This window comes from Fukomys damarensis, unplaced genomic scaffold, assembly GCF_012274545.1.
Source record: "Fukomys damarensis isolate Sample0158 unplaced genomic scaffold, DMR_v1.0_HiC HiC_scaffold_16, whole genome shotgun sequence".
Lineage (NCBI taxonomy): Eukaryota > Metazoa > Chordata > Mammalia > Rodentia > Bathyergidae > Fukomys > Fukomys damarensis.
The window spans coordinates 124,810,979-124,833,773 of NW_022900928.1; the positions used below are offsets into that span (position 1 = coordinate 124,810,979).

At 37.0% G+C, this 22,795-nt stretch overlaps 1 protein-coding gene across 3 annotated transcripts in view; it reads left to right on the forward strand.

Annotated features, from left to right (window-relative positions):
- Window positions 1-22,795, forward strand: part of Nyap2 (neuronal tyrosine-phosphorylated phosphoinositide-3-kinase adaptor 2) — a 264,186-nt gene that overhangs the window by 235,781 nt on the left and 5,610 nt on the right. The window lies entirely within an intron of this gene.

Here is a 22,795-nt window from a genome sequence, read left to right on the forward strand (position 1 = left end):
CCCACGAGGACTCAGCAGCTCATGCCTGGGTTGGAAGCACCATCCCATGCCCGTGGTCCCTGCTGACTGCTCACTTTTGAGATTTGGGATGAGGATTTGTCTTCTGTCATTTGAGAGTGGCACATATGTTTCCTTGCATGTCCTGAATCTGAGAATCTATTTGCAGATTCTCTGGGGAGCCACACAGAGAGAGAACCGACGGTTGCATTTGGTCCCATTGGGAATTTGGGGAAGATCCGTTGGTCTTTGCAAAGTGTTCGAGGGTCATCAGAGTTCAGGGAACTCAAAAAAGGCACAATATTAGGCATGGGTGGTGCTCGTCTATTGTCCCAGCTACTTCTGCACCTCTGGAGAGCAGGGCAGGAGCATGGCCTTGGCCAGCTTGGACAGCTTGTGAGACCTTGTCTTAAAAAAATTAAGGGCTGAGAATGGAGCTTAGTGGTACAGCAATTAGCTGGTGTGCTTGAGGCCATGGATTCAGTCCCTGGTACTACACCAAAGAAGAGGGTGTGATTTAGGAGTTGTATTTCTAATAGCATAGTGATTTCAGTCTATATTATGTGTCAGCAAGGTGAGGAGCAAAAGCAAATGTTCATGTGTTGGCAGGAAAGAAATGATGGGATTCTTAATTTCTGAGTGAAATGATTATCTGTTACCACCTTCCCTAATCCTTTGATAAATATATTTTTTTCACCACCCATCAAAATGACACTAATGACTCTTCACTGTTTATTAATAGTGAGTTTCCATTGCTGTCCTCGAAACTCAAAACAAATTAATGACCCTGTCTTTGGTGGTTAAGTTCTTTCCCACTTTTTCTAAAATTTCCTGGGAAGGAGAAGACCTTTCCTTTCCTATGCAGCGTGTATGGAAGAGACTCAAACGGAGAATGAACAGTGTGCCTCGTTGTCCCTGGATGTGTTGAGTGTTTGAATTGCATGATAAAAGCTATGGGACAGCGCTCAGGAGCCCCAGAGCAAGCCTGGCTGGAACCCACGGGTTCAGGAGATGCCTTGCTCAGGGCGTGGTAAGATTCAATGTCAATTCTGAGGCACTGGGCTTCATTCCAGCTCAGTGATCCCCTTGCTGAGCTCTGTGAACAAATGAGTTAACCTCTCTGACTCAGGTGGCTTCTCTGAAAAATGGCAGTAATTAAGGGGAGCTGTAATTATGGTCCCAACGTGTAGGGGAGTGTGGTGATTTATGGTAAAATGGACTGATGGTATCACTGGTTTTTCTGATCACGGCTCAAGCCTCAAAGGGTAATGAATTCATTCTTTCATATCTATTCCAATGAAGAGAAAGATATTAAATATAATGTATGACAAACTTGGCAAGTGTGGTTCAGGGAAAAAATGCAGCTTAACAAGTACGGGCACAAGTACAGATGCTTTTGGAAGCATGCTCTCACTTTTTAGAAATGCTTTAAAATAGCGAGTGCTTTATTTCAGAGGAAGAAAGGTAAAAAAGAAAATATTAACATTGTATAATTAGAAATCCTGATCCTAGGGGAATGGATACAAACGAGTAAGATTTTTGCCTTGATTATAACATGTGTGCCACACTGAATGCCTTCATGGCCTTGTGCATTGTCCGTGGTCTTCACGGAACTTTGATCATCATCCAAGTCAATGTATATCAGCCAGTAAAATTAGGACGTATTTTTAAAGTGCTGCGAACGCATTGATAACACGCTTTTACTTTCAGAGTGGAGCTTGTAAGGTCTTCAGTTTCTTTTCAAAGTCTACGTCATCATGGTCGTTTATCGTCCACTTTGAGAGAATGAATACCACAGCCCCTAGGACGATGGCAGCCTCTAGAGCCGCTCCGTGTCGGCTTCCGGTTTTCCATCCTTCACCACCCAGCTCCAAACTTGAGTTTCCTCACCGACGATGTAAAATATTCACCAGCGTGTTAGTAAATATGGTTAGACGACTACACAGGATTAGATGAAATGACCTGCAAAGCAAGGATCGCCATTTGGTATTCGTGTCACGGAGAATGCCTAGTCCTCCCTCCCTTGGTCTTTCCGCTTGTGTGAGATTTTGGTTCATCATAGAGTCGTTTGTTTGCTACCGTGCTTCAAGCCACCAGGCTGACAGGAGCCCTAACGGTGTTTTCCATGCAGTTCGACCAAAGAAGTCTCTCCCGTGCTAAGCAGAGACCTCTCTGACTAGGAAGAAAGCATTGCTCTAATGTGAGTGAAGGTCTCAGTTCTTGAGAGCTCTGCCTCATAGAAGAATACCACCAAAGAGTGCTGTATATAGTTGCTTTGAGAGTTTTATTATAAATAGCAACGGGTTGCAGTTTAGTTGCAAAGCAGATTCTGTCCTGTTGGGAGTGAAAAACGTGGCACGTTTTTCTCCCTTTATTATGCAGTGTTACCTCAGTTGTCCAACACAATTTGTTCCAAATTCACGTTCAAACAGAAAAGTTTGAGAAATGAACACGTTTCCCATAAGAAATAATGGAAAACCAAAAAATTGGTTCTGAGGCCCATCAGTCACACTTACAAATTCACTTTTCCAGGACTTTACCACATTTTGCATTAATTTCTTTACCTCCATCGTGGTTCGCGGTTTTCTTCTTAGCTTTACTGCTGGTATCACTCACTTTCCTTGGAGCCATGGTTATGATGTTTTACACAAATAAAGTACAAACATGAAACAGTGATGCACGTTTGAACACACTAACATAAGCCCTGTGCTTGTCTGGGCGAGAGCGGTGCTTACACTGAAGCTTCACCTGCTTTGTGTCCATGGCGAGACACAAGCGTGACTCACTCTTGGGCTGCACAGGTTTTTTCAAGTCAGACTTTTGGTTGACTATCAAGCAAGGTCCCAAACACTGAGCAGATCTTTTTCAAACTTTGACGTTTGAATGATGGAAAGTTCAAGAATGGAGCCAGTCGACAAGTGAAGTGTCACTGTATTGGCAATAACTTGCATTTTTTTTTCTTAAAGGGCCTACTGCATACACAGCAAGGGCTGTACCCCTGAGCTTCATTCCCACTCCAATAACTTGAATTTTTCTAGTGTTCTGGAGCTCAGTTTTCTCAAGTTCAATTCTTTTAAATTCAAACTATTTTATGGTAGGAGGAAATGTTGAAATGGCAGATGATGGTATCTTATATAACTTTATAATAAGGATATAATATATTGTATTAAACCTGCACATCAAACTGTAACTGAGACACATAACTTTAGTTAAAAAAGGAGAAAGCTGAGGAAGTCTGTAACTTCCCAATGTCCCTTTCATTGCAATTCTATTTCTTGAAAACTAGAAAAGGGCTATGGCTTATTAAAGGTTATAGTACTATTTTTGTTAGTAATTCTGAATTCACACATTTCATATATATGTGTATATATATATTATATTTCATGGTTACATATGTAGAAATAACTTCATCACTTATATTGCGTAGCATCCCCATAAGTAGTCATTTATCCATTCACAGAAATCTTTTAAAAGTAGGATGTAAACTGGGTGAGGTGGTACATGGCTGTAATTCCAATTCTCTGAGCAGCTGAGGCAGAAGGAGCACAAGTTTGAGCCCAGTCTGGGATTTAAGAAGACCCTGGCTCAAAAAACACAAAAAAAAATAAGAGGCCTGGGACTGTAGCTCAGTTCAAAATTCATGGATTCAGTCCCCAATACTGCCAAACAAACAAAAGATGTAAATTATAGTAGGATACCATTTTAAGTTATTCTATCTACTTCTAACTACAACTCTATAAAAAAGTAAATAGTCCACCTTTCCTTACACTTTGTTTGTGTTTTACATGTGTGGTTCTGCAATTAGATAGCTCCATGGCACAACAGCTATAACAAACCCAACTCAAAACTTTAGTGATTTCTTTGATAACTAATTCTATAATAACAACTACTACAAACTCTAATTAAAGATGTTCTTCGTGGGTTGACTTGCTGTTGGCCAGACCTGGAGTCCTCCTCACCTTCGGCTTTGCCATTTCTGAGAAACTGAGTCTTCTGTGAAATCCACCATCTGGGGCTGACAGAGGCGGGTGGGGAAAGGAATGGGATCTAAAGATCTGAATCTGCCTGCCTCACAGTCTTGTGAGAGACAGAGCCCTGCAGTCATGAGGCCATGTGAAACCACCAGGGTGCAGGACCTGGATGAATAATGACTGTAGATGTAAGGCATGAGTCATGTCGGTGGCTGTGGTGCAGAAGGAGAGAGGTGGTCCATGAAGTGGCTGCAGTCTTAGGCCTTGCTGATGGTGCCTGCATCCCAAGAGAAGTAGTGTAACTTTACACATTCCCGAGTTTGGCCTGGGGACTCCTCTGGACAAGTGGGTAACTCCTCCAGTCCTTTGTTGCTTCGTGTTTGAAGCAGTTGAAGAAAGAACACCTAGTTGTCAGAAGCTGTTTTCCAGGAACAGTGACAAACACATAAGATAGAACATTGCAGTCTCATTGCCTTGGTGTGACTACTCCAGTGGCAGAGCCCCATGGTATTACATCTAGAAGGGGAGGCTGCGACCTTCCTCACCCAAGTTTGGATTTTCATCCCTAGCATTTATTAACTCAGTCTCTCTGGATGCAGGCGTTACAGAGCCTTTGTTCTTCTGTACAGTGAACCTCACTATATCAACCTTGCAAGGCTGCTATGAGAAATAACAAACAAGGTCCACACATGTGAAGTATGTATCCTGTGTGCTCCATTAACGTGAGTCGGCTTTTCAGTGCACAAATTACCATTATTACTGCAGAGAAACATCCTCTAGTCCTTGTTGTTTGGCTCTTATTAAAAGAAGCAAACCATCCAATCATGAGCTTAGGTATTCTTCTTTTGCTTCCTCAGAAAATGATTTATCTTTATATTATTAAAAGATAAATTGGTCTTCAGGAGGATAGTCCCTGGGAAAATAAGACTATTACAATAAAGGTTCTCATTATTTCCCATCACAGTCCCAAGCACAGTGATGAGTAAGGTTTTTCACGAGCAATGCATGAATTATCTTAGCAAAATGTAGCAAATGCCTTTGGAATTGTCTTTCTTTTGGTGAGAAGAGCCGTGGGAAAGACTGTTGGAATAAGGAAGGAGAGATGAAAGCAGAAGGGTCCTAGGGGCTTTCTGGATGATTCAACATTAACTGAATGCTTCTTTCTGCTAGCCACAAACTATTAGAAAATACCTGTATTCTCTCACTTTTCCTTTGTCCTGATTTTCATTTATTTCTCACTTATATTTTATTTCTGAGTGGTTTACAGGTGTGAATCTTTTTTGCTGTTGTTGTTTATTTGTTTGTTTTTTGAGACAGGGTCTCACTATGTAGTTGAGACGGACCTGGAACTCACTATGTAGCCCAGGCTGGTCTCGAGCTCACAATGATGCTCCTGCCTCAGCCTCCCGAGTGCTGGGATTACAGGCGTGCGCCACCACGCCCGGCTATAGGTCTGAATTTTAATCAGGACTGGAAGGAACTGTGTTCATCATTACAGTGTTTATGAAAGCGTGGCTTTGACATGACATTGGTCACCTCTTTAGCTTCAACTGGACCCAAACAGCTGTAATGAGAAATTCCTGACAGGTTCCAAAGCGGGAGATAAGTTGCATCTCTGGGATGAGATGTATCTTGACTGAAAGGCATCATCTCTCATAATCTTCCATAAACTGGAAAGAGCCCATAGTTCTTGTAAGGGAATCACAAGCAATGAGATTGTGGGAGCAGATGTCTCCATAAGGTCCGTGTGTTTCGGGGCAACTCAGCTTATGTAGACCTCATGCTGCCCTCCGTGGGAGCCACTGGCATTGATGGAAATCAATGATGTATGCAATCTGCTAGGAACAAAATCCTTCCAGTAACTGCGGTTTCCCCCTACTCTGCTGTCTCTGTTACTTTTCCTCCATTGACTCTTCTTTCCAAAGCATCCAACTGACAGCTACCACGACAGGAAATGTCACAGTGGCCTTTGAACTAGGATAGTATAACAGGCAGAGTCACTGGAACAATCCTGGGAGGATTTCCTGCAAGAGATATGTTGTGTTTAATTTCAGCTTTGCTCCACTTTCGACCTTAGGTCTTTATCTGTACAGAAGGATGAAATCGAGGCACGCAGGTGATCCTTTGAAAGGTGGCTGCTGAGAGGTCCTGGGTGGCAGAGCCATTTTCTAGGTAAAAACTTCATCATTTCAGTCTGCAAGAGGATATTTGTCACAACCGTAGAAGTTGCTTGCGATTGTTGATTTTGAAAAGATAGTATGAATCAGCTTCCGTGATAAAAACACAAATATCACTGCTTAATAAGAAATCTTTCCAGCTATTGGCGCTTGAGAAAATTACAGAACCCTTTTAGATCCTAAGACTTTGAGTTGAGACTGAATGGAACCCCCGTTTCATCTTGCCCACTGCACAGCTTTCTCACACAGGGAGGTCAGCCTGTCCATCTGTGTCCAGCTGCTCTGTAGAGTGTCTTCTTGGACAGAACACAAACAATGTAGGAAACAGGGAATGGGAAAGAAGCAGAGGGAGAGAGCTACCTGTTGAATTCTTGGCTGGTAGATCAGGGACCTCAAGTAAACTACTTACCTTGCAATTGATTTGGGGTTTTTCATCTAAGGTTCATTTTCCCTGCCTTTCCATACTGGCCCCAGAAAGACCTGCATGGCTATGGTTAGAAAGAAAAATGGCCCAATGTCTTTTGAGGAAACCCATTATTGAATCCTGGTTAATTTATGAGAAAAATTCCAAGGGTTATTTAAAATACCTGGGAAGGAAGTGCTAGTGTTGACACAGGAGTAAGACCTCAGGCTGTAGACCAATGTGGTCGAGACTTGAACTTACAGAATTAAGAGAACTCTTATCTAGATGGTGCGATGAGGGAGACATAGATCCCAAAGTCTGCAGCTGCCCAGAAAGTAAGAGGAATGAGTGCTTCCCCACTTGGATAGAACTAGGAATCCAGAAAATATTTTCTAACTATATGTTTAGTTTCATCATCAGTGAAAGGAAGAATGGGAATTGACACTTTGTCCCAGCACTGAATTACAATGGGGATTAAGTTGAATTTTAGACAAAGTCTATTTAAAGAATATAGGGAAGATATAGGCTCCTGCTAATGATTGCCAGCTTTCTCTGATTTCACAGTCAATCCAAAGCCTGGATGCTCTTGGCCTGGCTTCAGCCTCACCACCACCCTTCCCGCCACTCTTGTTTCTGTTCTGTGTATGAAATCTCTTGGTTTGCTTTTGTGTATATAGGCTGAGTTTTTTTTTTTTTTTTTTTTTTTTTTTTTTTTTTTTTTTTTTTTTTTTTTTTTTTTTTTTTTTTTTTTTTTTTTTTTTTTTTTTTTTTTTTTTTTTTTTTTTTTTTTTTTTTTTTTTTTTTTTTTTTTTTTTTTTTTTTTTTTTTTTTTTTTTTTTTTTTTTTTTTTTTTTTTTTTTTTTTTTTTTTTTTTTTTTTTTTTTTTTTTTTTTTTTTTTTTTTTTTTTTTTTTTTTTTTTTTTTTTTTTTTTTTTTTTTTTTTTTTTTTTTTGAATGGAGGATCAAACTCAGGACCTTGCACTTGCAAGGCAATTGGTGGAACCACTGAGCTACATCCCCAGCCTAGGCTGCAATAAATTAACACTTTGTTTATTTATATATTTATTTATTCATTGAGTTTATTGATACTTTTTAGGTATACAGTACAGTTACACTCATCATCGGGATCGTGTACCTTTACATGACATATTTTGCTTCTTATTTTCTCCCCATACTCCTGCCCTCCCTTTACCCCCGCCACCCTGACCTGTTTACAAAATCTTTGTTTCCATTTTTTCCTTTTCTCAGTTTTTAAGCATGATATCATCTGTCCTCAGCCCAACTGCCAGCCCTGTGCATCTTTGCTTTGTAGAGTGTGACCTCTCTTGTCCTCCCTCACAAGACCTAGGTAGATGGAGTGAGTTACAGTGGCCAGTGTGTTTCACTCTGTACCACAGTTACACTCATATTTGGAAATACATCAAGTGCGCATGTACTTTTCTCCAGCTCATTTCAAAGTTATAAGAACAAAACTTGTGTGAGGCTGTTTCAATTACTACTGAATTATATCACTTGAGCATCGACATATTGTTTGTCTACAAACCCCCTCTTTGGCTAAAATGAATATTTACCAAAATGTGACTCTTCCTCATTGATCTGTGATCAAGTCCATATACATTATTAAAAAACAGTGCTTCACACTAAAATTAAAGCTTAATGCCAATGTAAGTGATTAAAGGAATATACGTGGGGGAAAACATCAATATACTTGTAATTAAATTTTAGATTGTGATACTGCTGGTTCCTTCAGGGAATATCTCTGTAAGGCCTTCTCTTTATAAAATTCTTACTCCTAAACATACCAGTTACCTCTGAAGAGTCCAGGCATGGTAGTGTACACCCGTCATACTAGTAGTTGGGAGGTAGAGGTAAGAGGAAGGAGCCCCAACCTGGGCTACATAACGAATTCAAGGCCAGCCTGGACTACCTACCTAGTTAAGCTATGTCTCAAAAAAATAAAAAAGAAAGGAAGAAAATTAAGTAAAAATAAATTAAATATGAAACCTGATCAGTGGTTTGTCTTTATTGTACTTAGCCTGATAAATTAATAGCTGAAAATCATCTGTAGTGATGATTAGGTTTAATTATTGGAAATTTTTTGTGCGTTCTTTGTTGGAAAAAGTACCTTGCATTTAGTGTATAGTGATTTTTACTTTTCCAAAGCAAAGATTTTTAAGTCATAAAATTGTAAAAAGACAAATAATGAATCATATTTTGTTTTTCTAAGGTTAGACCATGGTCCTGCCTGTGATGACATACAATTTTAAAAATATTTTTATTATTATTATTTTGGGGGGTTACTGGGGATCGAACTCAGGTCCTTGCACTTGTGAGGCAAGGAGCCAAACCACTGAGCTAAATCCCTGGCCCTAGATATAATTTTATTTTATAATATTTTAATGTGAATCAACTTTCCTCTGAAACTTCCTCTTGCCTTGTAAACAATGAATATTTTGTTATATTTTATCTAGGCTTACATAAAATATCCTTCCCAGCTTTATATAAGTTAATTCAGTAAAACTTTCAGTCAGTTTCAGACATGTGAGTGAAATCACGAATCAAGTCTTCATCGTGGAGAATTATTCGTCCGCAGAGTCATTGCCTGCTTTTTATATTTGTACAGGGAATGATCCACTTCCTAGGCTTGTGCACGTGTATAAAATGACAATGCCATGCCACTCATACCTGGATGGATAGGTTTCTTTTGTGCACTTGGTCATTGCCTTTCACCAGAGAACCTGTGTTAAATAAAATAAACTCCGATACGCTTGACAATTTGCACGTTGAATTTGTTTTGAAGACATACAAGAGTTAGTATGCTTTATTTGCATTCAGTTATCATCTTGAAGTAGGAAAATATGCTGGATTTTCTGGATATTTTATTATGCTCTGAAATTCTTTTTTAAAATTTAACGTTTGAAAGTAGCCCCTAAACCAAAAAAGTATATGTAATAACGCAATACATGTGACAGATACCGTTTGATAAGATGTATATATCATAGATGTTTACATCAAGTTAAACATATCCTCCCCCAGTCATCTAAAATTTCTTCATTTAATATTCAAAACCATGCAACAGTCTTTCTTCTAGCTTTTTGAGATATATCTTGTATAATGATGTGCAGCCCCTTATTGTGCATGAACACACAGAACCTTCTCACACCTATCAAAGTCTAACTCATGCCTCTTAATAAACCTCTCCCTGTCCTTTCTTACTCCTATTCCCAACTTCTAAAGTGATGCTTTTGTTGGCATGTTTTGTTCATGTTTCTTTTGTTTGTTTGTCTCTTGGCTGTTTTTGTTTTTGTAAACAGCACGTTCCTTCACAATGGCATGAGGCCCATGCCTGGCCTTTTTCCCTCATGAAGCTGCTCTCACAGCTTTCTCTCCTGTCACAACCCCGTGCATCAGCTCACACTTTTGTGCAACTCAGTCAAGAGACATTAACTCCTCACCACGGTTGTAAAAATGCTTGGAGAGGCATAACTGTGAGTGGTAATATTATATGTGCTGCTGCAGGAGGGCAGCTAATGAAATAAGTAATAGCACCTTTGGGGGATTTCTTTGATCGGTGCCCAGAGCACACACGATCATATGCAGGTGCTTGCAGTGAGTGAGTGTTTGGAGCTCAGCTGAGAAGCAGCAGCTATTTTGTCATGGAGCAAAAAAATGTATCTTTGGTTGTTCTTATTGTAATTACAATTATTTACTCCTTGGATACATTGCCTTCAGGAAATTGTATTAACTATTTATTTTTGATACTAGGGATGGGACCCAGGGCCTTCACACTGAGCCACATCTCCAACCCTTTTTATTTTTTTTTTATTATTATTTTATTTTTGTTGTTGTTGTTCAGGATCTTCCTAAGTCACCCAGTAGTCCAGGCTGAACTCAGATTTGTGATCCTTCTGCCTCAGCCTCCCAGATTGCTGTGATTACAGGCAAGGGCCACCATGCCCAGCCTAGTAATAACTTCTTTTAAAAGGAATCCAGAAAGCAGGTAAAATGAAAACCAAAAACTACCTTTGTGATTCATCCTTTTCATGTTAAAAACATTGAAAACACCCTGTTGTGTTTGGAGTGTCTCCTTAGAGGTTAAGGAAGCTGGGGAAATATATTGTCTTTTGTTCTATTTAGCTTTCCTTTTCACAAAACACTGAAGAATCAGCTCTTACCTCTCCTAAACTTGATTTTTCTCACCTAGAAAATTGGGACCACAGGGTTATTGCAGGGCTAACAAAAACAGGCAGGCATGGCACACACGGAGCGCTTTCCCCACTGGGAGGAAAAGCTATAGTTATTGTAATAATTATGAAAAGTAGTATGGCAGTGATACCAGTATTGACGAATAATTTCATGGAATTTTCATCTCTTCTCCAAAGTAAAATCCTGTAATCTTCCAGCAGCAATCTTTACCACTGTTTTGTAATTGTACAGTTTTCCAAGTGAAGCTACCATAGTGTGTGTGTGTGTGTGTGTGTGTGTGTGTTGCCAGCATGGGCTGATTTGATTCGTCTGAGACAATTCACTGTGGTAATAAAGCTGAGGGCTCTAGCATTTGGAATACTTAGTCTTGAATTTTAATTCCAGTTCTGCCTTCTCTTAGTCATATCCCACTGCACCTGCAATTTCATCTTTCCAAGTTTCACTTTATCGTCTAGAAAATAGTATCAAAGCATACTATAGTTATTATGCTTAAAGGGGCTGATAAAAGTGCCCTGTGCCCATAAGTGCTTGGAACATGGTTATGTACAATTAATCATGATTTCTGGTATTATTGTGTCATTGATGTTGTTATGACCATCACTTAGACTTCAGTCATCCTTAACTCCAAAGTCATGTAATCAGAGGTGCATATAATTGAACAGCTTGTTTTAAAACTTTTATGAAATCACTGAAGAATATTTTGAACTCATTTGTTTTACATCAATCGTGAATCTCAGGATGTGGGATTTATTAGCTTTTCACTGTTTTTCTCTCTCTCTCTCTCTTTTTTTTTTTTTTGTATCAGGGATTGTCGCTGTTTCTCTTGAGTGACATTACTGACATGTTCTTCCACAATACTTTTTAAAAAATTCATTGTTTATTGGGACATTTTAGATGTACTGTATGATGACATTCATCATTGGGAATGTGTACCTTTACATAATAGATCTTGGTTCTTATGTTTCTCTCATTCCCCTGCCCTCTTTTTAACCCCTCCCCCTCTCTACTTACAAAGACTTTGTTTCCATTATTTCCTTTTCTCATATTTATTCCTTTTCTCTCTTTCCTTTCCCCTACTCCTCCCACTTCCCCTTCCCCTTTGGACCTTTTCTTCCTATTTCACGTTATCTATTATACATTTGGATCCTCATTTACACTTTCAGTTTTTCACACCAGAAAAACTCTTCAGTATTTATATATTTATTTCACTTAAGAGTTTCGTCTCAGTGTGTACCCATTTAGCTATAAACATCTCTAGTTTCTTTCCTTTCCCCTACTCCTCCCACTTCCCCTTCCCCTTTGGACCTTTTCTTCCTATTTCACGTTATCTATTATACATTTGGATCCTCATTTACACTTTCAGTTTTTCACACCAGAAAAACTCTTCAGTATTTATATATTTATTTCACTTAAGAGTTTCGTCTCAGTGTGTACCCATTTAGCTATAAACATCTCTAGTTTCTCATTTTTTATGGCTGAGTGGTACTCCATTTTATAAAAACAAACACACATCTTCTTTATGCAGGCTCCACTTGATGGGCAATTAGGCAGTTTCCAAGTTTTAGGTATTTTGAACTGTGCTGCTATAAACATGGGTGAGTGGTGGTATGATTTTTAAAAATTCTTTTGGGTCTTCCACAATACTTTTATAGTTTTATTTTTAAATAATGTGTCAACTGAAAGTCCCATAGGAGGTGGCAAAAAATATAATCTCATATCTGTGATATTTACACACATATGTAAGTTTGCATATTAATTTATGTATACATAATAAGTGTATGCACAATGGATGGACGGCACTTGCAACAATTTGCCAAGACAAATATCTAATTCCTCCTTCCCACACCTCCTTTGGTTCTCTGCTTGTTTGATGCACCACGTATGTATGGACTGAAAATAGGAAGGGCCAGATCTTGAGGGAATGTTGCTGTGCCATCTTGAATTAATGTAACATCTTGCCATTTTTCACTTGGTTTCTTAAAACTCAGTTCATCAGAATCACCTAGGAAGCCTGATAAAACCGTGGCCTTCTAAATCTGATAATCCCCAGATCTAGAGTCAGATGGAGATTTAAGACACACCGGTTAGTCACTCAGTGTAAGGTGGAGAACCAAGATTTGATGCCCAGAGTCTGAAGAGGAGGTTCTCTTGGCTAGAATACCCAGGGTGTGATGCAACTCATATGGTAGTGTCCAAGGGTGAGTTTCAGGTTAAATGCCTCCTGTGATTCATAAATGCAAGGAAATAATATCTTTAAACCTTGTACAATTCAGGATATTGTTGGAATCAGTGGTCTAAAGTATAATGAAGTCATTCGTTGAATTAAGGACTTTAAAAATACGCTTTTCCTGAAAATACACAGAAAGCATTACACATGCAGTCATTTGTTTGTTTATTCATTCAGTTATTTTATAAACACTATTACATACTTCCCCTGTACCCTTACTCAGTACTAGGGCCCAGGGGCATGAAGATTAACAAGGAAGTCCCTGTCCTCCAAGATCATAGTCTCCTGAACTTGTATTTTTAATAGTGTTCACTTCTTAGTAGAAATCAAATTATCACGTTCAGTTCTCAACAACCTGGGTGGGGTTTTAAAATTTTCATTTCTGTGAATAAAGAAACAAGGTCTCAGAAAAGTTAAGTAATTAGGCCCAGTTTGCACCACTAAGTAACTGGTACAAATATGCCATCATATCCTTGTTATCCATTTTGTAATGACTCCTAAGGAAGTAGAAAATGAAACATATGCACAGATATATACAAATAGGGTAGTTACTATTAAAGGACAATGCATAGTGTAGTAAAAAAACTTGGAATAAACTTTGTCACTGCTTAGTGTGGTAGTTGAAACCCATACCCAACCTTGAAACTAACTCAAGATATGGTTTTCCACTTCAAAAAAAACACTACTATCAAATTGAAGGGTTAGGTGCTTTCAGCATTACAAGCAGGGAAAATGAGCATCAGATGTTAACTTGAAACTCTTTATAGCTATGCCAACTTGAACAACATTAATTTATAACTTTCAAACCTCTTGATAAGAGAATTTTACATAATTGATGATATAAGTAAGCATAGATACATACAGATAAATGGCTCAAGGGGCTTACGATACAATGCATTGTCTTTTCCTTTATGTTCTGGGTTAATTGATTGGACATTGCTATGGGGGTGTTCAAATCCAGAAAGAAAAGGTCAGTAATTAATATTCATACATGATTTTGCATTGCCAAGCAACTCTGCTACCAAGCTTATCACTTTGTCAACACGTCATGTATCAAAATAAAATATAGATATGGGAGGTAAATGCCCCTGAAATTCTAGGGCTGCTTCAGGTGTGATCTTGCCTAGTACTCCTTGTACAAAGCACGTATTCTAAGTCAACACCCTAATAGCTGAAGAAGAATTACAAGGAATAATTAAAGAAACAACCAAGCAGTAGATCAAAGATGAAACAAACGCAGGTAAGAAAAAACTGAAGACCTTTGTTATTTCCGATAATGTAGTCAAGAGTCTAAAATTTCAGAAGATTTTTATATAATCTTTATTTCTCATAAATTCCCAAGCAACAAAGCAAGATATATAACTCATATAACATCACTGAAGCGATATTGGAAGTTTGAGGTCAAATTCAGGCCAATGAAGTTGAAAAAGTTCTCTTCTTGGCTTGATGTTGCGTTCGGGCTGCAGTTCAATTAGCTGCCATTTATGTATAAGAGAAGACAAAAAGGAAAGAAAGAGACATTTAGTGTAGACTTATCTTGTTAGCCTTAGATTTATTCCTTTGAAAGATACATAAATGGGGCTTATCAATCATTGTTAAACCACACAGGTTGACTATGAGCTTTTGAGCAATTTTATGCCATTTGCATCTGTATTTCCAAAATATATATTGATTTTTTTTTTTTTTTGGTACCAGGGATCGAACTCAGGACCTTGCGCTTGCAAGGCAGGAGGTGGAAACACTGAGCTATATCCCTGGCCCTATTGATTTTTAACTTATGCATTTATACATTATCTATTGGTAATCTCAGGCATGATAAAGCTGTCATATTCTATCATCCTCAGGTGGCATACTTTTTGACAATCTAATCAGCATTTTTACTAATTACATGTGAGTCCTATAATATGATTATATTTTCTTCTTTTATTAACATATATGTATTTTATTAGTGGATATTAGTTGTAGACTATTAGGTGTCTGTGGCATTTTTATACATGTATATAACATACTCTGATCATATACTTCCCCACTTATCCCACTATCCATTACACCTGACCCTCTTCCATTTACTTAGAAGTTTCACTTCTATTTTCATGTCACTTTTTTAAAAAATTTATTTCATATACTAGGGAATATATGTGATAATAGCCTGAGTCGGGCTTATTTTTGTCTTATATGATGAGGATTGCTTTGAATCTGTAGATCAGATAATGGTAATAAGGCCATTAATAATATTAATTTGCTGATCCATGAACATGGGAGATTTTTCTCTCTTGCCGTGTCTTTGATTTTTTTCTTTAGTGTTTTATAATGTTCATTGTAGGGAAAAATGATTTTTTCGGTTAGGTTGTCTCCTAAATATTTTGTTTATTTTACTTTATCTTGTTTTATTTTGATAATTATTTTATTTTATAATTTAATAATTAATTATTTCATAGAACATTCTATTACCTGCTGAAAATAATGTGATTTCTGAATGTGGATGAAATATTTTGTAGATGTCTATTAAATCCTTTTCATCTATGGTATGTGTATATGTATTTTTTTTTTTTTTTTTTTTTTTTTTTTTTAGACAGGGTCTCACTATGTAGTTGAGACTGACCTGGAACTCACTATGTAGCCCAGGCTGGTCTCAAACTCACAGCGATCTTCCTGCCCCAGCCTCCCGAGTGCTGCCTGCATGCACCACCATGCCTGATTCTATGGTATATTTTTACTATGACATTTCTTTGTTAATTTTTTAATCTGAATAATCTATCTATTGGTAAGTGTAGTGTTGAAGTCATCCATTATTATTGCATTGTGATCTCTCTGTTCCTTTATATCGTGTAATGCTTATTTTATGAAATTGAGCTCGCTGCCATTCAATACATATATGTTTATAATTATTGTCTTCTCAGTGAGTTATTTTTGTCACCAATATGTAGAGACCTTCTTTGTGTCTTCTGACTCATTGTGGATTGAAATCTGCTGTGTCAGATGCAAGTACAGCTTCTCCAGCTTGCTTTCAGATTCCATTTACATGGGTTCTGTTGTATTTCCTCTCTCCTCCCACCTGTAGGGATTGTGCTTTATGAATGTTAAACTCTGCTAGCCTTTACGACCAGGAAAAGCCAGTCGATGGTACATTGTGTGCCTCAGGGCTGTATTCATTTCAGAAGCTTTTGTTGTTTATTTCTTTCTGGGAGCCAGTGATAACCCAGCAAGTTTCATGATGTGTGGGCTGGTTGTGCTGCTGTATGTGTTGTACTCACTGCGGAGACCACCCTGTCTGTGCACCCAGGACATGGCAAATGTCTGATCATTGATTCATTCTGAGTGCACTGGAAAGTTGGGGAAGCAAAGAGACCACTGAGCTCTGTGCTGAACAGGGAAATGATGGGAACTGAGCAAGGCACTGAGCTCATTCGTGGCACTTTCACATCCAGCTGCCTCAAAACGCCACATGTGATAAATTTTACTGATCACTGTGTCCTCCCCAGCCCCAGCTTCTCACTGCTTGACTGTACCATTTACACATGTGCGATAAAAATGCAATGATGTTGAGGTGCCTCCACAAGCTTCTAAAACATAAATTATTTTTAAGAGACCTAAAGAACAGGCCATAGTCATTCGAAAAAAAAAACAACAACACTTTTTCTCTTGTGTGCTGATCACTCAAAAGACTCATGATTCGATAACTGATAAAGCAGCTGATTCGTCAATATGATGACAAATTCAGATAATTATAACACTTCTGTCTCTATGTTGTATCAGTTTCAAAAGGTTTATTGAGGGCTGTGATTACTGACTATAGCTTTTAAAGTCTACCACTTCCTTCAAAAATATAGTTTAAAGAAAAGATGTGAAGTATTATTCACTACAGTTGGGAGGAAAAAGTCTTAAAATGAAATCTTACTTTTATGTTGTTGTCAAATGACATCCCCCAGGTAGCTTGATAATCACTGCAGTTTTACTGAAAGAAGGGGTTGACCTTATATTAAATCTGATCTGGCGAATCTAAATTGGTTTATCTACTTTACTTCCTTAATTCCAAACATTGTCTCTTCATTATAGTGGCAGAATTATAAAATGTATAGTCAACATGGTCAAACTAAATTAATTGCCATAAATTATTTCAAATCTAGTTCTTATCATTTTTGGTTTATTTAATGGGCCAAACCTGATATGAAAAAAAAATATGTATGAACATGTGAATCAATGCTCTTCATTTTGTTTTGTAACTCTTTTTAAAGTATCAATATTGATATTATCCTTTTGTGTTTTCAATCAGACAGTTTTAAAAGATAGTTATTTTAAGGGCCATCTCTGAACCTTCACGTAGTTGAGAGCATATTTAGGAGAGAATATGATGATGGAACAGCAGTAGTTTGATCCAGTAATAATTCATTATGATGAAGATAAGTGAAAATTTTGCAAGTTTTATGTTTAATTTATCCACTGAAATTATTTTTATCACTTTTACAGATCTAGCATGCCATTTACTTGACCTTGTTGTATACTGTATTCATGATAATAAAATGGTTAGATATTATTTTATTAGCTAGATTTTTCAGTTTTTACATGATACTTCTGGAGTTATCAATTTTTTTCTGTAAAGAGATTATATATATTTACATGTTGAAAGCCAAGTAAATTCTGTCTCACCTACTCGACACTTTAGATAATATGCCAACAAATAATCATTGTTAATGTGCCAAAAACTATTTCTATATACTGCCATTAGAATTTCATACAATTTTCATATGTCACCAAATATCATTTCTTTTGATTTTTTCCTAATTCAAATTAAAAGAAATCTTACTTATGGGCTGTACAAAATCAGGCTGTGGGCTCTATTTGTCCAAGGGAGGGTTGTAGTTTGCCAAGCTTGCTCATCATCATGATGAAGACCTATGTAAAAAAGCCATGGAACTTATCTATTTATTTTTTGCTGTATGTTTCTTAATAAAGAATCAATATCTTAGACCACTAAAATGATGAGAAAGAACATATTCAATAAGAGTAATAGCCCTCAGTACTCAGGAGTTCTGTGGAGCGGGTGAACAGAGTTGGGGTCTGGACACTTCTTACCTTCCTGAAAGAGTTGCTTCGTGTCACACCCACCTAGCTTCCTGCTGTTCTTCCTGTTCTTCCTGTTCTAGCTTCCTTTTCTAGCTTCCTATTCTAGCTTCCTGTTTTTCTTCCTTACTGCCTCATGCTGTTCTCCATGGTCTCCTGGGGAAATCTTCTGTGGAGTAAAGAGAAAATCCAAAGAACTTTGACCATTTCAGGTTCCTTTTTGACCAGGGTAAAGTTGCTATTCCCTATGCAGGACGTACAAATTTCTCATACAACCAGCTACCCAGATTGAACAAATTTAGAAAGAGGAATGTAGGACTGATAGATTATTTGCCTCTGATCATGTGCAAATTAGTATTGATTGTTGTGCCTATTGTTGAAGAAAGAAAATTGTATTCATAAAGTTCAAGACTTGCTACTGAATTTAATTCTGGTAAAGTCAGTGAGGTACTTGCTGAACATTGCATTCCGTCTCCTGAGTCTTTGACTCTTTGATAAATTATTGTTTCACATTCTAATTGATGAGGCACAGAAAAAAAAATAGAGATAGGAGAGTTTTATTCTCATGTCATTTGTAAGATTAAGATAATCCAAGTAGTTACTTCAGAGCATTTTTTTCTCTTTATGATTTATATACTTTGGAACAGTAAATGTTTTAAATGTACATTATAGCGATTGATTATGGTACTGCGTTGCTATTTATGTGATCTTTGCAGAAAATATATTCTTAACCTCAGAAAGTACTTAATTATTTCCAAAAGAAAAGTGAATGAAAAATGAATTAAAAGCTGCTCCTGATGATTCCTAGTATGTATGAGTCTTCACCACTTCAACACTATATTTCACCCCCTCACAGCCATGTAAATTGTGATGTATCACCGATCTACCTAATATATGTACAAATGGGTACCATGAATACAAAGCATGTTTGTGAATTATATTCAAGTATACATGCCATGTACATATGAATTATATGCCAACAGTCACACAACATATGTAGAATTTACAGAGATGAATGACTTTTTATCCTCACCCAAAAACCAGGACCCCAATCATGTCATTTAACATATTCCAAAATAGTGTGTCATTTCCTTTTTAGAAAATTAGAGGTACTGCTAAACTCACATTTTAGAAAGGATATAATCATTTCACTTCATTTTTAAAAAACATGTGTCCTTTAAATTTTAGCTTACGGAAAAGTTTCAGAGAGTGTATAACCACATCCATCGTCTCTAGTTGTATCATCAATTTTGGTTCATTTGCCACAATTAATGAATCAGTACTGCTGTGTTACAATCCACTAAATTTCATGCTTCATCCCCTTCTTAGCTTTTATCTAAAAGTCTTTCTCTTCTCCACTGTGCCTTCTAGCGCAGAGCATATATTACCTTTAGTCCTGGAGGCTCCTTATGCTTCCGTAGATTGTGACAGTTTCTCAGACTTCCTTTATTTTGGATGACCTCGACAGCATTCCGGAGTACTAGCCTAGTATTTTGTAGACAGTCTCTCAGTTTGGGATCATTTCCTGATTACAATGACACATGGGAGTTTGAGGGAGAAAGACGGCGGAGGTAAAGCGTCGCCATCCTTGTAACATGACAGCAAGGTCACCTGCTATCAACATGACCGCTGTTCATCACCTGTTGAAAGTGGTGTTTTCCAGGTGCCTCTTCTGCTTGGGTTACTCTAATAAAATATCTAAACTGGGCAGTCCATAAACAGTAAACAGTCATGTCTCATAGTTCTGGAGCCCGGGAAGATCAAGGTCAAGTACCCTACAGTTGAGTTTAGGTGACGGCCTCCCCAGGTTACAGATCAGCTTCTTGCCGTGTCCTCACATGGTGAAAGAGAAGAAAGAGATGCCTTTGGAGGTTCCTCTATAAACTCGCTAATACCATTAAGTAAACACATCCCGGAAGTCTCCTCACTTAGTACCATCACCTTGGATGTGAGAGTTTCAGCGTGGGAATTTTGTGAGGGCGTGGATGTTCAGCCTGTAGAACGTTTCTCCATTATAAAGTTATTCCTCTTCCCCTCTTCCACCCTGTATTCTTTGACAAGTATTTACCAGGTAACTAACACACAGGGATAGATATTTTTGTTTCACTTCCCCGAGAGGGAGTTTCGTTTGATTTTATTTCCACGAACTTAATATTATTCAAGAATATCGCTTCTGATGAGTCATGTTAATATAAAAATATTGCCCCAGATATGTGTATTCATAATAATTGAAGGTTTATCTTATAGTTATTTCACAATTCTTCTTACCTTCCAGTGTATATGTATTATTTTACATGATAAAATGACAGATGCATTTCAATGAATGATCAGAAATGGCTATTAATTAAATAACTATACTAGAAGAGTTCATTTATGGGGTTTGGTTTCAAATTAGTTGTCATAGTAGATTCTCAAAGTTCTTTCAACTGCCAGAGGATATGGAATGGAATTTTATAATAATATTCTAACAAGATAGTGAAAAATTTTGTTTAAAAAAACCCAGGAAAATTATGAAATCTTTAATGGGTTTATTTTAACACATTTCATATAAATACTAAACATATCCTCTATGATGTCCAAAATAAAGAATATTATTTCATAGTCATGCATACTGATTCTCACCACAAAAATACCAAAGAATATTAAGTAATAAATGATTTAATGTACATGTAAACAAATAAATAAAACTCAAATGCAGAAGTGATGCTATAAGATAGATTGAAGTTTAGAGGTTTTCCTATTATACTGAAATGTGTAAGGCAAAATTAAGATTTTACTAAAATTATCTGTAGAATTTTTCTAAGAGGCAACAAAAACTGTTCAATGAAGGTAACTTCTATAGAATTCATAAAATTTTACTGAGAGCCCATGATTCTGTTCTGCATGTTGAGACTTCTGAGATGAGTGAGATTAAGGTCTTTCCTCTGACAATTCTCTGTTACAAGTTCCCTGAAAGTTGATAGTCACTCAATAAACTGTGCTTGTATTTCCATCAAAATAGAGTTACTGTATTTTACTGCATAGATTATCATGTTATAAAAGTCTTTCAAAACTTTCTGAGTTACTTTGGCTTCATCCTCTTGGGAAACAAAACTGTTCATTAGATTAACTCAACATCTAGGATTTTATTTCAAATATGAATGCCCATATCCAAGATCCTGATCTAGGGACTAGGAGACATCAAAAGGTATATACATAGCCCATCTTTTCAAGGGATTTTGCATCAGTTTAGGCATGTATAAGATATTTACCTAAGATTATCATCTTTTGCTTCCAAGTCCAGATTATTGATTTTAACTGTTAGTCGATAAGCATTTTTAACTCACATACAAAGCTGTCAATGTATTTGCATTGGAGAAGCACCTAGGAATGCTAATGCATTCAACAGCAACTATCACTATATGCATCTCGGTACTCATCATTAATTTGTCTCAAAAGGCAGGAGCATACCCAGCACAACCCTAAACTATGAGTATGAAACAATTTGATTTGGTTACAAAAGAAGAGTGAGTCATGGGATAATCCGCACCACTAAGGTCTAGCTTTGCTATTGCGTACCAAACAAATGATGAGTACCAAGACAAAATTTATACTTAAAATGCACTGATTACCCATGAGCTGACCTTCATATCCAATTATTGCATTTCATATCATCAGCTGAATGTGCAGTATCATCAACAAGTTATTCAGATAAAAAGCCCAAGACCAGGAGAAATTTGACACTTTCAATATTTGAATCCATGTTTTCTATCTTAGTTCTCACTTTTCCCTAGTGGATTAGGAATCATGAGAATTATACTCAGCAAAACCTACCTCTGCACCTAACTTGTTAAAACCTTAATTTCCTCATCTATACATGAAGAGTATTATACTAATTTATCTTCCCAATTCTTTCCAGTTTTTACACACATTGAAAGGCAGTATACTGTAGTTGTTAAAAGCATGAATGGACTCAGCTTTCTGGCTCTGTAAATTTGGGCAAATTACCTCGTTACTTTAAGTGTTATTTCATTCATCATTATGGATTCCCTGATAGTGTATGTTTTACAGCATCATTGTGAGGAATACATGAGTTAAACCATGCAAAGAATTTAGCATGATACAGAGTAAACATTAGATAAACATTTGCTTTATCATCCTAAAATTATAACACCAATTTCAATGATTTCACGGATGCTATTTTAACCCCATAAGGCATAGAGCGTATTTTCTTCAACAATTAAATGTAAGCTTCTTCATCTTGGTTTATATGGCAGACTTGTTTCGAAAGACAGTTCTAGTGGCTGTGGTAGAATGATACCTGGTAATGTTTACTGTCCAAAAACATACATATTTGTGTCAATGTTGAGTGTACCTTGAAGTTCCTCCTGACAATCCAACTGACCTGATGAATCTTTTTTTCCTTATGTTTCTGCAATTTATTAGGATCTGTGTCAATGGGATTGTAGAGGCCAATGACTGAAATTTAGGCATTTGCTAAAGCATCTAAAAAGACAGTAAACAGTTTTTCAAAGAACTGTTTAAGCATTTGGATTCCAAGCATATGGTGCACAGTGAAAATTATTTTAGCAAAAAGAACTATCATGAATATTTATCATACTACATGTTATTTATAAACAAACCCAAAAGACTATAATGTATTTTAAGAATGAAAATTACATTAACATCATTAAAACTTACTATGTTTATATTAGATCACATTAAAAAGTAACCTCAGTTATGGAATTTAGACACATAGATGAATAACACAATG